At 36.1% G+C, this 17,011-nt stretch overlaps 1 protein-coding gene across 1 annotated transcript in view; it reads right to left on the minus strand.

Moving 5' to 3' along the window:
• LOC110835907 (limbic system-associated membrane protein) overlaps positions 1 to 17,011 on the minus strand; it is an 893,271-nt gene that overhangs the window by 807,488 nt on the left and 68,772 nt on the right. The window lies entirely within an intron of this gene.

Genomic DNA, 17,011 nt, shown 5'->3' on the forward strand with positions numbered 1-17,011 from the left:
TATTGTGACATAAACCCAAAGTAGCACCACGCACCACAATTGTCTTCTCAAGGAAACAAGCTTCTGAATGCAAGACCGGCTGCATTTCTTTCTTGCTTTCATCTCGCCAGCACGGCCTTCAAGTCATAATAGAGACCCGTCTTTTCCTTCTGCTACTTCCCTTAATGACGTCATATTTCTTTATGAAGTAAAAATTCAGTACGATACTTCGCTACGCACCATTTCCTTGCTTCCAACCTTCGTGAGTGCAGGCATGGTCACAACAAATGCAGCACTCTGACTTGAAGATGTGCGACTGCTCTTAACAGCATCCTTTCAGATGTTACAGAAACGCGTTTAATAATGATCGAAAGTCATCACTTACTTTTTGGCTACGCGCGTATATCTAACGACTTATCAGTCATTCAAGTGATGTTGATTAAATTCTGATTTAACTGTCAGTAACCGAGGTAATTCTTTCGAGAAGCCTCTGGTATTGGAATACATCGTTTTAGGGGAGGACACACGGAATAATGGATGGACAGATGGTTGTTTAGGTGGACTGGTGGATGGAAGAGTGGGTGGATAGATGAATTGGAGTGTGGGTAGAATGATGAAAGATGAATGGATAGCCGAAGAATGGGATGATGGATACATGAAAGGATAAATAAATGCTAGGATAGATGGACAGAAGGAAGGATGGATGGATGACACTGGTGCCAATGGGCGAGGGCAAGGTGAACGTGGACTCTATTCTTCGGATGTTTGGGTGAATGGAGAACGCAATTTTTCATTCCCACTTTAACAGACCGTGGACTGTCTGGCATTCCGAAGCTCGACATCGCTTCATTCGGATTCTACTGGTGACGTTGTGACAATTGGCGATGTGACGCTCGACGGCAGTTTTTCAGTAGAGTATTTTGTGTCTCTTGGTTGGGTTGAGTTAATTTAATTTGGGCTCGTTTAGTGGTTAGCTCAGTTTAATTCGGGTCAGTTCAGTTTAGTTTCTTTAGTTCCGCGCAGTTCGATTTATATCAGTTCCGTTCAGTTCAGTTTTCAACCTTTCATTTGTGTAACGATAAGGTTAATGTACGGCTTGCCGCAGATTATACATAAAGATGTTGAATATTTTATGTTTTGTCAAGCACAGAGTACAGCGGTGATTCTGCGCGGAGTTTACAGTAATCTGCACAGCTGCAGAGCCCAGAGGGATTTGGGTGGAGTGGGGAAGGGTAACGCGATACGCGACCAGCAGCATCACTAAAAATCCTGCCTGAGAAATGCAGGAATCCACCTGTGCCATATTTGTGTTCCGCGAGGTAAGAAATTCTCTTGTGACAACATTTTTAATTAATATTTACGTTATTAAAACTATCCTCATGTATTACAGAGGTATCTTCTACCCCTAACACAACTTCTCTCAGCATATTTTGGAACCCCACAGTTAACATCACAGAATGTATTAAAACTAACATTGATTCACAAATTTTCTTCCAACTTTTTGTTAGCCCGTTTTGCATGTACATAGGCTACTTGGATAAATAATTCAAGATGTGCTAAGGAAGAAACGGTATATAAACGGAAGCTTTTCTTAGAAGCGGATAAAAGTTTAATAATAGGGTACAGAATTAGCATCATAACAGTGTAATAACGATATCCTAAGGGAACATAATAAATTAACGAACCAAACTTCCATTTAAGGGTTTCAAATAGAGATGTTTATCACCACTTTCACTGTACATGTTAAGAGCACACAGTAATTTGTTGATTATGGTATTCTGGACAGTGACGCCTTGTAATATTGTAGGTGGGTAACTGTGTGCAAGAGGCGTGTAGTTTTACATTTTGTTCTATCCTGAAGATATTCTTTAAAAAAATCTCCAGAAAGAATGAGAAGGCAGGGACAATAGTGATAAAACTCTAAAATAATTTCAAGTGTCGTTCAATACAAATTTAGGACATCAATTCCAACTAGAAACTTTAACATGTACTTTTCCTATATCAGATTTCATGAAAATTTATTGCTCACCCAGAGCGGGGTATTTTTTACGCACGGACATAAATTCAGTATAAATTAGGCTCTCTGATCACTAGCTACGTTATCTTGGCCAATTTGACACATTCTAGTTATAAATACAAATAGCAGATAAATACAACCGCTATTCTTTCAATGAAACATTCTTATTTTTCTAACGGCAATAAATCTTACGATAGAATGACTGAGTATCGAAGACTCCGATACCTTTCACACAAATAATTACTTCTATTTTAAGTTGTTATGAAACTATGATATTTCGAAACATATACCATACTAATTTAATGCCTGTAATTAAAAACACCAACATATCGATAGGGTTTTTCGAATCTTGAGTGCTGGCGTGTTCAATAATTATTTTGAAAATATATGTTCCATAAAAGTAGATCAGCTGACTAACTCTCCAACTCATTATGCTTTTAAAGGCCAGTGGTAACTATGCGTATCACACGTTTTAACAAACAGTAATGACACACTTTTTATTTAATGTTTTCTTATAATTCTCATCGTAAACAGGGATTATTTCCGTAAACAGCGTTGAGATGCTAATCTGTGTAATTTTGAAATGTTGTGTTTTCTTTATAGTGCGGACTGAATTCGCAAATATTATTCAGGCAAATAATGTCTAACAAAACAATGCTCTTTCTTCCCTGCCCCCAACAAATTAACACAAATAAAGGGGATATCACGTAACCAGTACATTTTCTCTTTGTAGCGTTCTGGGTTAATAGAACCCTTGTATCTTACGGGTCGATCCAGTCTTAGATTATTTAACGGTGTTCTTTCACCTTTAATAGTTATAAAATGTCAAAATACAGAATCATTGTGTTTAACTAAGCGTGAAGATAACGGAAGTAGATGGTTAATGCCAAATAAAATGCTCGCCCAACACAGACGGTTTCAATGTTGGTAATTTGGTTTGTAACACCGTGATTTGAAAATACGTAAAATCATTTTTAGGAATTAAAAAGTGGTTATCGACCTAGCAGTCATGGCGTTACAGCCGAAAAGACCAACATTGACAACTTCGCCGCCATTAGAACCTCAAAACTCACATCATAACTGGTCTCTGTGCCGAAATTCTAACCCTGTACTCCTGTATTCGAAGTAGGAATAGCGATTCCTTGATACATACTTTTCTACTCCTGATAAACGTCCTTCGTATCACGGTGTAATGTACATAAATATTTCGAAATATTGTTTGATGTGATTTGCGCCTGCTTTGTTTCTAGTACGTCTGTACTTCAATCCAGTGAGGTTAACAAAGGAGGTAAAAAATAAGCCGCTACCTTTTGATGATGGAAAATGCGAAAGATACGACGGGTTTAAGCCAATGCACCTCAGTTCCCCGTGAAATTGAGAACTGCCGGAGAAATATTACAGAAGGATTGGTAGTACATATTGCCCTGATATAGATGATAAAATAAAAATTTAGCCTTATTTTAAGCAACAAACACTAATGTTATATAGTAGATGCTAATGCCTGTTCCTTTTCAAGGACATTTATCATACGAAATCGTATTATACGAACCAGAATCTGATTTTGCTGTAACGTAGAAGGCCCAAAAGCACTCTAGGCCTACTTTGAAAGAGGAAATTTACACTATGCGCTGGGCTTATCGAATTGTTCACGTTAATAATCTTGCATGATAAAACAGGCGACTCTCGTTATACGCGTTTTCGCTATCCGAGTTTCCATATATCCGATGTTTTATATCAGTATAACGAAGATATCTATATCTTATCCACGGCCAAATTTTAAAGCCTGTTACATGCGTCGAAACCTTTTTAAAGCGTGTCGGAAAGTGTGATACAGATGTTAAGCAAGAATTCTTGAGCCAGTTTAACACCAAAATTGCAGTAACTATACGTTTCCCGTTTTACGTGTTTTGGTTACACTCAGCGATTCGCAAAAACGGGGCCTCCGATTATAATGAGAGTAATACTTTCAAACATTCAGGTCAAAAGATCTTATGTTCTCGCCTATTGTTTAAAAGATGTGTATATTACGATATAAAAACTATTTTATTACCTGTTCAAATATATATTTATTATTCAAGTCTATACACAAACTTTTAAAATTGTTGATGTTAAAATTTAAAATTAATATTAATATTTTGCGCCATTCATCGTTATCTCGATGTTACAATATTACAATATTACTATAAAAATAAAATTATTACCTGTTGTTCCAAATGCCCGTGAACTTAGTCTCTGGAATTAAGAGAACATAAACTGTGGGTGATATTTCAGGTTCTTACAGCTACGAGTATAAATATGATCAGATGGAGCAATTCACTGTCCTGATCATGGAAACAGCAAACATCTCCAAAACGTTAGCACACTTCTGCCAGAATACACGGTGGAACAACCAAGAAGACAGCTATTTTCATAGATTGAGGTTGTTTGAGAACTGGCCTAAATGTGTTTGACAGCAAATAACGTAGGGATGTAGAAAATGAAATGAGGATCTTCATTTTTTTTTTACTTTTCATAATATATTACTAAGAAAATAAATTCGAAGAGAATGATATGACCCAGAATATGCAGAAAGAGTGGGAGGATGTAAGAGAATATTTGAATAAGAAATCTCTGAAGGAAAGAGACCGCTTGGGAGAGACAGGATTGAATGACAGGATAATATTGAAATGGATCTTAAATAAATAGGTTGTGTGGATAAGGACCGAATTATTTTATCTCTAAGTAGAGCCCAGCATGTGCTCCTGTGAACACATTCGCATAAAGAGAGCGACTTTTCTTTGTCAGCTGCAAGTTAATTTGTTAGCAAACATGAAGATAAAGGAAAGTCTTAATCCTCCAGTATTTCATACGTTGTCTTTGTAGTTGTAGTGACACGAGTTAAGAATAATGGAAAAGTCGTTTGTAATTCCTACCTGCTGGTTTAATTTATTTCTACAAGAAACATGTGAAATTAATGAGAAGGAAGAGAAAAGCTCTTACCAAATTACAGTCTGTTACAATTCACCTTCAGGAGCAACGGGTCGACAACTCTTCCATTAACAGCGATAAATCGAGAGTATTTGTTTTGTAGATGAAAGTCATGGATTTCTGACGCGTTATAGAAAGCTGTAGTAGTAATAGTTTCTCATTTTTCAATTTGTCCACGTCTTCATACTCCGTATTGCCAACGCCCTGACTAAAGAATTTTCACGAAACCTGGGGTAAAAACAGTTATTACGGCAGTAGTCACCAAATTTCATGATTCAAGGTCACACCAAAATCGGACACCGTTGAAACAGCGCAATACAGGCCAGTGAAGACAGCTGCTACAGTGTGCGTCTTTAAAACTAAATTTTTATTAGTGTTTAGTGGTTAATCAAGTTTGTAGCAGCTGTTGAACATTCAAATTGTTTTACATATAAAACGCAGGAAATTCATAACATAATGCATAGATGTAAACACAGAAACACAGATGATTACCATGTCACATAATGTCTGAAACGTACTTTAATTTTAAGAAACTTAGTTATAAGGTAAGACATTAGTTTATTCAAATCTCTTACTTGAGTGATTAAAATTATTTAAATTTCCTTTGTGTTGCTTATTGCGTACGAATGCAAACATACTGGTGTTCTGCTTATAATTTTTACTTTTAAAATTTAATTTTATAGACATGAGCATAAATCTAGTACTGCTACAAAATTCCCGGTATATGAAAGACTGTAAATGTTAATAGTTTTTGTATATTTCCATATAATTAAACTTCTGCTGTTGTTCAAATGTATAGATGGGAATTTCGGTTTTCTGCTCAAGAGATTTATAGACTTTTAATACATTCACAGTTTTATTATTCCATTTCGTAAATATATTTTCGTAAACTCTCGAGTGCGCAGTTCCCCATTCGTCCCGTTTTGGTTCTTTAGTGGTAGGCTACAGAGATACATATTAGAATGTTTCAATCTGTAGTGAAAACCATTGGAATATATCGCTACTTCCCTCAGGCCAAACATCATGTAAATTATAGCGTTTCATATTCATTGCACCTAATTTTACCTGTATGAAAATGTTAATTTTTTCACATCAGGGGGAAAAACGCAATTGAATGGTAATTGGTATGGCAAAAGCCCATTCCTCTGGGCAGGCTTCCATTCTGTCATTGGTAAAAATGACATAGAAAATGAGTAGTTGTTCCAATAATTTGCGGCCTGCAACCCCACTCCGGCCTTCCCTTCGACCTCTTCCTCCTCAACACTGTCACTTCATGTCCTCTCCGTGACGGGAAAATAGTCCACCATACAATTTCCGATGTCAACTGCACAGAAACGCGAACTTCGTGTTTAACTGGAGAATAGTCAGCGTGCAATAGTGGCATATACCTTATATTCTCAGAAAAACTGTCCTCAAGGACATTTACACACACATAGGCCTAATATTAATTCGGCTATATTTTTTAAAACTTGCCATTATATTTTATCGTATTTTACTTTCGTAGATTTCTGAAGCACAGTGAAAAAGGCAAAGAGAGAAAAATAAATTTAATGGAAAATAATGAGAAACACTACATTTAACGACAGCCCGGGGGAGATCAACTCACACCAGTTCCTACCTCAAAGAAAACACAACGCCTATTATAAATATCAGTTACTTAATACTGTTCTAGGGAAACAATCACTTTTTGTTGAGTACACGTGAATTACCGTACTTGGATAAAGTGAGTTTAAGTTCAATTTTCAAAAATGTGGTATTTGTAGAGGATAAATTCATTTTGTGCAGAATGTATAATTTTGAGGGAAATTACGTTTTTACACAGTCAATAATCTGAGGCTAGATCAATTTCTGCAAACAGTATATAAATTACAATTGAGTGGAAATGCGGGTGTAGCTGAAAATGGGGGACTAGCCAAAAAAATGGGAAATAGAAATTAGGTGAAGTTAAAGCCAAAAAAAGAAAGAACAGTCACAAGTTGGAAGCCAAGGGAGATGATTACAGCTAGGACCAAGAGAAATGTGACGTCATAAGCGGCTGGATACTGATGGGCTATTGATTGTAGGTAAGCGCTGAAGAGTTGGTTCAGATAGAGGCGTGGCCACATAAGAAGCTTGTTCGTGTATTTATTCATAGCTTATTTAACGACGCTTTCAGCAGCTTAGACAAAATCTATGATGAGTGAATAATGAATTTGACAGGACGTGAAATGAAGCTGCCCTGGCCTAATTTACGGTACTATCTTGGCATTTACCTGGAGATACTGAGGAAAACTACGAAAACCTCAGCCGGAACTGGTGACCTTCTAGGTGAGATTTAAAATCGAGACATCACAAATACAAATCAGGAGTGCTAACCACTCGACCATGAGCAGGTTGTTAAGAAAATCCGTAGCAGAAAATAAACTTATTAGAAGATAATATTGAAGAGTAATAATTTTAAACATTTAATACTACGAGCCAAATGTTATTAGCTTTTATAAAACAAAGTCGTGTCCTGGGACGAATAAGTCTGCATCACTCAGACTGCTTTACGCTTATGCTTGCATAATAATGGCAGTGTTAACATGGCCTCGCCACCAAGAGGCGAACGTTATCTTGACTGGCTGGACAACAAGTTGTGTTTCCGTATTCATTTATGCGAAACCACTACAATGTGTGTAATCCATTTAAAATCACGAAAGACAATAACACAATAAAGGAAATATAAACGTCTAATTTGAGTGCGCCATTTTGTACATAACGTTATCAGGGAAAACACGATATTTTGTAAACTGTCAAAAATCGTAAAAATTATAATTTATAATTTTCTTATTTCTTTCTTTCTTTCTTTGCTTCTTTCTCTCAACTTCTTTCCCTTTAGTGAGATTTCAGGTTCTCAAGGCAGAGAATAGGATGTCGTATCGTGTAATCTGGTAGAGATTTAACAACGTTTCATTTTCCTGATGATGGCAGCAGTAAGCACCTCTGAAACGTCTGTAAATTATCGGACTACACTGTCCAACAACCCAAAAGATGGTCATCTTCATCATGTTTTTCTAATTGACGTGTCTAAACGTCTGATAGCAGAACTCACACTTTCAACACTCCTAATACCATAGCCCATCCTTGGAAGATATGTAGAGCCAGTTTAGTCCAATTCCCAAACCTAAAATCTAAATTAATATTATTCACTTATTTTCTCCATCTTCACATGTAATTTTCGGCTATAATTCCCTATGTATTCCTTGCCACCACATCCAAGCCACAAGCCCATAATAGGCATAACCTCGTAGATTTCCACGACAAGATCATACAAACTGTTTGAGGAATAGAGGCCTACAAAAATTTAAAGGTCATTTGAAGTACTATTTTCTCACGCATACAAATAGAGAACTGTAGGAATCTGAGTGACATTGCACACATCATTTAGAGGTCATAGATATGTCTAGGTTAGGTTAGGTTAGGTTAGGTTGGATTAGGTTACGTTACGTTAGGTTGGGTTAAGTATTGTTAGGTTCAGTTAGGTGACGTTACTTTAGCTTAAGTTAGGTTAGGGCCGTTAGGTTATGTGATATTCGTGCCGCTGAAATTTCAAAATTATATTTTGCCCATTTTTGTAGCCCTCACATCTTAAGAGCTGTTAAGTATCGGAGTGATTATTCCTATATCACATTGAGGTCACTGTTAGGCCAAGATCAAGGCAAGGACACGACAATAAGAGCCCAATAGTTTGCGGATAACAGACTTTTGAAGATTTCATGGTCATATCAAGGTCACTTCTTCTTACTCTTATATCTGCCGAACTGCAAGTAACTGAATTATAACACTCGTGTGAATTTGAGGTCACAAAAAGGTCAGGGCCATGCGAAGTCCACGACAAGGTTACTCCAAGGATTTTCCAGATGCAAGCTTCCAAAATATTCAAGGTCTAGTATGGATAATTTTTTCCCACCCTTATATCTGCCGAACCGTGCGTATCTAAGTTACCAAACGCATGTAAATTTGAAGTCACTCATAATGTAAGGCCATGTCAAGGTCACGACGAAATCAGCCAACTGGTTTCCGGGATGGACGTTTCTAAATTTTTCAAGGCCATCTCATAGTCATTTTTGCTCATGCTTAATTCTTCTAAACTGCAAATATCTTGTTGGCCATATTCATAACATTTAGTTGTTAAGGACAGCTCATTGTCATGTCAAGGTCACGGCCAAATTAGCCTAAGGGTTTGCTGGATAGATCCTTCTAAATTCTACGTTGTCAATTTTGGTTCATTTCTTCTTATGCATACATTTGCCGAACTGCTTTTATCTGACTTAAGATACTTATGCGTATTATAGGTCACGTATAGGACAAGGTCATATGGAAGTCACTACAAAATCGGCCCAATAGTTTGTCAGATACAGGTATCTAAAATTCTCAAGGTCATATTATTTCACGCTTAATTCTGCCAAACCGTAAGAACCTGGTTGAACATACTGATGTCAAAATGTGGTCACGGATAGGTCAAGGTCTTGTGGAAGTCACGATAAAATCGGCCCAATAGTTTGCCAGATACAGGTATATAAAATTCTCAAGGTCATATCATTTCAAGCTCATATCAGCCAAACCGGAAATACCTGGTTGACCATACACATGTCGAAATGAGGTCATGGATAGGTCAAGGCCATATGGAAGTTACTACAAAATCGACCAATTTTTTGACAGATACAGGCCTCTAAAGTTCTTAAGGTCATATAGTTTCACGCTTATACCTGCCAAAACGTAAATACCTGGATGACCATACTCATGTCAAGATGAGGCCACGGATAGGTCAAGGTCATATTTAAGTCACGATGATATCGGCTCAATAGTTTGCCACATACAGGTCTCTAAAGTTCTCAAAGTCATATTTGTTCACGCTTATATGTGCCAAACCGTAAATACCTGGATGACACCCACATGCATGAAAAGGATAAATGCATACAAAATTTTTGCCCGAAAGTCTCAAAGGCAGAGGCCGTTTTGGGTTACCTCTGTGTAGGTGGGAGAATAACACTAAATATGTCGTATGGAAATAGCGTTTGTATGTATGAACAGGACTAAACTGGCTCAGAATAAGACCTCATAAGATTTTGTATTGGACACTGTAACAAACCTTCTGTTTCCATAACGCTGGGGAATTTCATGAGCAGGTGAGCGACTACCAGTTACTAAAAATACCTGCATTATGCATTTAGTTACGCTCAGTTATAAGACAAGAATTTCAAGGACTGTTTTTAGTACGTCTACAATTCTTGGAAAATCTTGGCTGCCTCCTTATGTGAGGTTCAGGGACCGAATTCTTTCACAGCTGTTATTACTTCCTTATCTTGGATTCATACTTATGGAAATGTAGTCGTGAATCTTATGTTTTCGCAGAATTTTAGAAACGGTTCCAAAGTATACAGCTGTTCAGTGCGTTACGAGAAGAAACCCACTATTTCATAAACATTTTGAAGTTACAAATCTTTCACTTTCATAGACAATTGTCCAGAATTGCTACGGTATAAAGTTCATTAAATGTGTTAACAGAATCTGTCAAGACATTAGTGTACAGCTGATTGGTATCGACCGAACAAGAGAACTGAGCGGTGGATCGTCACACACAATAATGTCATGTATTGCATTGCCTTCACAAAAACTTTTCGTTGGAAATGGCTGTTATGTGGGAACACACAACCTTAAAAATCGCGAAGGTATTCAACAATCACACAGGATGCTGGATACTTGAAAGATCAAGAAACAGATAATACAAATGTTGGTACAATAAGTTGTGAAGATGAGAGTTGGGTAGAATTTTGTCAGGATCGTGTCAAACAGCGGCTTTAAAGTAAGGAATGTTAAAACTTGGGGCTATATTACTCGTGAGATTTATTTTACTATATCCTGCAAAACACAACGTGCAAGAAAATTAAAACTATATCTAATCCACGCTAAAACGTTTCGAGAAAAATAGTACTAGTTTGTAGAAGCTTTTATATTATTTTAATTTCGTCAGAAATCACAAACTCGTCAGTGAAAATTACATAGTGGAACATGAGAGAAATCTTCATACTGGAAAGACGTCTTCAGATTTTGTCCTGTCCTCTTTCCCCTGAATTGAACTCAATAACGTCAGTATGGAGACGTAGGGCAGGCGGACTCAAGACACCTAAATGCACTTTATTTGAAGTGTGAAAGACGGGGGAATGGGTAAAATAGGCTGGAAGAAGGTGTGGATGGCAAAAGTAGTAGAAGAAAAAGGGCAATTTCGTGGAATGTAAATGTCGCTTAAGAAGAGGGTGTAGGTGAAATGGTGAGGGAAAGAAAACGATTAAACAGGAGGAGAGAGGGAAATAAAGGCACACAAAAGCTGAAACAGAGGAAGTACATAAAAGTAAAATACCTATGGAGCACTTGGCACATAAGAACGTTTACTTCTGGGGAAGAGCTGTTCATTAGTCCACAGCCTAGGACTACATCCGAGTGATAAAAACAAATATGTTTATCCTGTATTATAGCTAAAGTATTCGTTATTGACTCAGGCTAAAATAACTAATTTAAATTTGTTCCTTTGAATGTGTTCTTCAGTTTTTAAACTAGCATTTAGCTGAAACAACCCAAATTTACTAAAACCTGTTTTATTCCTTTTGGATCATTCGGCACTACCTTTTCCCTGAATAAGGAATCAGCAAGTTTATCCTAAAAATCGGTAATTTTCCCTCTTCTACAAAGTACAAAACTCAAAAGACTATACAGTCAAAACGGACAGGCGTAGAAACCTCAAGATGTAATACATCTTTCCCCTTAACCAGTATTTGAAGATGCCTTGGATACGTCCACAATTCTTAGCCGTGTGCATCTTCTTTAAATTTCACGCAACTCGTTCAACTCTAACTATTAGAATGGCAAACTCCGGGATCTACCTGTCACAAATAAATATGTTTCCCTGGTAACAATCTGTTACGTATCTTCTTTCCTAGCCTCCTCTTCGTTATCTCCTGTTACTCTTTTTATATTCTAAATCCCACCCACGGTTTGACTTTTCGATTTCGTCTTATGGCGCAGCAAGTTTGACAAATCGCCATGTTGTACGCACACAATAGCTGTGATACAGCACTAGGGGTCGTTTGGGACCCCAGCGCTGGGAGAGCTTTGTGATTCAAATCGCGTCCCATTCCTTACATGGACACTGACAGATAACTGGCATAGCCCCTGTGTGAGATCCGTTCACTACTTTGCTTTCGCCATTCTTGATTTGTAGCAGATTTGTTGTGGCTTTCTTTTGTTTTGGTACAATTTGCTTTATCCTTCGGAGAAGAAACTCGATTATATATTTAACATAAAAGAAAGAAATAAAAATAAAAGACTGGAAACAAACAAATAAAGTAGGAGCATAATAAACGTGAATAAAGCAAATAGAAGGAAATTAAAGCTAAGAGGAGAAATTAATTTAAAATTAAAACAAATAACATGAAGAGGAAATACGTAAGAAATCGATCTGAAACAAATTTGTTTTCAAAATATAAACTAAATTAATTCAAATCATGCTGGGGCCCGGGGGCGGACTTCGGTGAATACTGTGTTTAAATATTGGGTCAATGAAATTCGGGGAAAATTGTGACTAGTTGAACGACTATCAGTACATCAAAAAAGACCCTGCTTCGTAGAGTCCCTCAGTGTAAATAGGTAATCTTAATAAATAAATATGAAAACGTTATGAACTACTAAATAAAAGCGCAAGAACAGATAATACTTTTCACTAACTCAGCGGAGTAACGTAATTCTGAAGGAGTAAAATAATCTGTAGCGTTCGTTGGCTTCTTGAGGTTTGCACTGTTTAGCCATGAAGTGTATTTGCCATACCAACTGTCAATATATAATTATTCATAAAATGTTCACTGAAGTACTAAACGAAACAAGAGGTAACGAAACGTTAAGTTAAACCTTAAGTTAATTTAAACACATTAAACTCTCGGATAACTAATAACACCATAATAAGTAGGTACAAAGTTTGCTATAAACTTTGTTAAAACTCTGTTCATTTATATAATGCGCCTAAGTTTCACTTAATCATTTTAGCGAAGTTTGTAATCGTGGTGATGTCATATTGAAGGAATACTTCCAAGACTATGAAGGGCACAAGTGAGTTTCAACCGATAAAGAACTTCAGCTACCCCACACCCTCGTCTCTAACAAAGTACAGGATTGTAACGCCACCAACTTTCAACTATTTACTCATCCCAGAGGTCTGAATTTTCTAAGATCTAAAGACCAAACGAGTGAAAAGTTACATCGCTTATCAAAAATGTCAGTAACTAGTCAAGACACGTGACAAAGTAATAACGTTTTAAATGCAATCTTCTCAAATCTATTCCGAAACCTTAAATAACTTTCGTGTTTGATATCTTCTTCGTCTAACTACTAAGAGGTTATGAAATCTGCAGTTAAGTTATGTCAAAAATTAATAATTCTTCCTAAGGATTCTTAGTTCAAAATTACAAAAACTCTTCACATAAGAACGAATCTTAATTTTGATCCTAACTCAGACGCTTAGCAATCGTATTTCTGGGAAGAAAAGGGATGTTTCTCATCGTATTCGTGTCAGAACTGGTCCCAAGGACCATAAAATAGTTCCAAGACCATCCTCTTCTAACCTTTAAAGATTAGGACCTGTGAGATCGTTATTTTATCCGAAAATATCTTTACTCTGCCGATCCATAACACAGGATCAATGCAAAATTTAAGGACACACATTAATGAGCGCATGAAACGTTTCAAGTTACTCAGCATCGTAACACTGTGCATATGTTTACATTAAACATATATTTTTAATACTTAACAACACAGTTTCACAACGTTTGCTGTTTAATAAAGATATACAATTACTTAAAGCATTCGCATTTAACCCAGTTTACATCTTGCGTTTTCTTAAATGATATTATAATGGGTCTAAGTCAAATAATTGTTCATTAAATGTAAATTTTACCCGAAAGAAAACTTACAAGAAAACTAATTTAAACTGGGAGACAGTTGAGCGAGATGCTAATGAGAGACATTAGTGCTTCTGACATCGAAGCGACACTGGTGTTTTTAATATAATTTATGGAAGTACGTGTTAACAGATCTTTTAAAAATATGAATGACTTGTTAAGGCAAATTTTTATAGGGTGTAAAACAACAACATGGCGGTAGTGTGAATGTCTTCATTTATCAGTAGCTTACAATTTGATAGTGATTTATTAATGAGGCATTGCAGCCAGAAATTGTATCCATTTTAAAAATTATATAATATAATTTTTGTCGTAAATCTTCAAGGGAGTGCGTACAAAATAAATATGAGAGTGTGGATTGGTTTCATGTGGCTCAGGGTACGTCCAGTGGCAGGGTCTTTTGAACTGAGTAACAGGGTTCGGTAAAAGGCGAAGACATTACTGATTAATCGAGTGACTATTAACTTCAAAAATTGACCCTTCTCCATTGATTTCGTTATATGGTTAGTACTTAGGTTCACAATTTTCATCATATACAAGTTAAAATTGAACAATAAAGGCTGTAAGACTAGTCATTTTAATATCCTTGTAGTCTGAGGATAACAGAAATACATGTGAGGTGTGCCTGTAAAGCCATTCGGAAATAAAAATCCGAAGGGAAATTAACTCAACTTCTTCCATTTTCTTATTTTAAAATTATATTTACTACATTTAAAGCCTTAAGTTTATTTGTTACATTTATCCACTATAAATCATAAAAAAAACTTATTTCGAAATTCTCTCTTCGAGAGAAGATATAAAATCCAATTTAGTGAGATTTCAAGTTCTCATAACGACACCAAATATGAATATAGCCGACTTCTTAGTTGCTGCGCCGTGAGCAAGGTAATCATTGCCCTGATGATAACGGCATTAAACACCTCTGAAACATCGATTACTTTGTACCAGCCCATACGACGTAGGATCCCATAAGACCGTCGTCTTCATGACTCGTTTTGTTTCGAACATCCTCTTCTTCTGAACAGAAAAACTGGCCTTTACCTCCAACAAACAACTTCACACTTCTTACGTTAAGTACATTCTCTTAATTGCAAAATTATTTTGACACTGTCTGCAATTGAGACATCCAAAATTTATTTCTTAAATACTTGAATTATTTTATAAAAACCGTAACGCTATTCCTAGGTCTTATCATACAAACTGCATAACAGTGAGAACAAAATTCGTTACACATAATAATTCTCCGGTATATTAATCAACTCTATATGACTTACATAGCTCATACAGTGCCGTTAATTAATCTAAGGACGATCAAGAACTTTTATGTGGTTTAATAATGAGTTGGTAACATAGGTACAATAAAAATTTGTTTAAGTACATACGTATAATAACACATTATTATGAATGGCGTAATTAAGTGAACAGATATCTCAAACATTATACAGAATTTTAAAACACGTAAAGGTAAGGAAAATAATTTGGACGGAACTAATAATTACAGACGCACAAAGTTCGCTAACAAGAATCCAAATGCAGATTATGCGGTAGAGAGAATTAAAGAGTAAATAAATAATGCATTATGGCGCGAAATATGATACCTCCTATTCATTCTACGTGTCTCGTTTTATTAAAGTATATTGAGGTTGCTAAAGAAGACAGCTGCTGAAAACCGAAAATTCACAGCCTTAGGAAGTGTCAAAGAAAGGGCTCTCCGTGCTTGCCGGAACTTGATACTCTGACAACTTTTGAGATATAATCCCTTCTGTCTCATTAGACTATTTACTTAACAATCAGTTTAAATTGAAACGCTGATTGTAGTAAATTAAAATAAAACGTTAATGTTGGGTGCTATTGTTATGCTTTCTCTAAGAAGGAAGATGAGTTGATATCAGTTATCAACTTATTTTCGGTTCGTCAATTCTTTATTCATAAATCCTCATTGATCAGCTTTAGTCACGTGCAGTGTCCCCTTATCCTGTTCATAATAATCATGATCTTCTTCTTATTCTTCTACGCTTTAGAGCAGTGATATTCAACCTGGGGTACGCGAAGACATCTTAGGGAGTACGTGAAATTTAAAAAAAATATATTATTTTATGATGCACACTGAATTATCAGTAATGTAATTTATTTAATTTATTTTAGATGTAGATTATATACGATGTATAACTTGAATTACACATCAACAACTTTCGGGGTACAAAGTTGAAGAGAAATTATATCTGGGGGTACGCGAACAAGAAAGGTTAAATACCACTGCTCTAAAGCAGATATAATTTCTCTTCAACTTTGTACCCCCAAAGTTGTTGATGTGTAATTCAAGTTATAAAATTTATATCCCCCATATACGTTAATAAGAAAGAGGGCGTCTAGGTGACTCCTCATAGAGCCAAGAGTGTGAAAATGCAGGCGTTCTAAAGCAGTGGTATTCAACCTCTTTTTTTTCGCGTACCCGCAGATATAATTTCTCTTCAACTTTGTACCCCCAAAGTTGTTGTTGTTGTACAATTCAAGTTATACATAGTATATAATCTACATCTAAAATAAAGAAATAAATTACATTACTGATTATTCAGCGCTTATCATAAAATAATATAAATTTTTTTTTAAATTTCACGTACCCTCTAAGATGTCTTCGCGTACACCCGGGGGTACGCGTACCCCAAGTTGAATGCCACTGCTTTAGAGAATACAAAATTATTCTGTTCCGCCTTCAACTTTCGTCTTTCTTCGACGACCATAATCTCGTTTTTCTTTCAATGCACAATGAAAGAATTATTTTGTTATTCTTAAGTCATCTATTCTTTACATTTATTCTATTCCCTGGGTCCTGCATTCTTTCTTATTCCTGATCTTGTTGTGAAAAGAGTAAAGGCGTCCCATATTTACTTAAGCTTGGCTCAATTTTAAAACTTTGAAAATTAACATTTGAATTGGGCCAATTAGCAAGAAAAACTAATTTGTTTAGTGTAGATTCAAAACTTATTACTGAATTTAACTTACCACAAAGTAAGTATTACTAATGTTATCTGGTTGGGAATGTAAAGTTGTTGTGGTTAATTTGACACACGCCATGAAA

The sequence above is a fragment of the Zootermopsis nevadensis genome, unplaced genomic scaffold (genome assembly GCF_977971745.1).
Source record: "Zootermopsis nevadensis isolate Lab colony 2312 unplaced genomic scaffold, Znev_1.0 Znev_ptg000022l, whole genome shotgun sequence".
Lineage (NCBI taxonomy): Eukaryota > Metazoa > Arthropoda > Insecta > Blattodea > Termopsidae > Zootermopsis > Zootermopsis nevadensis.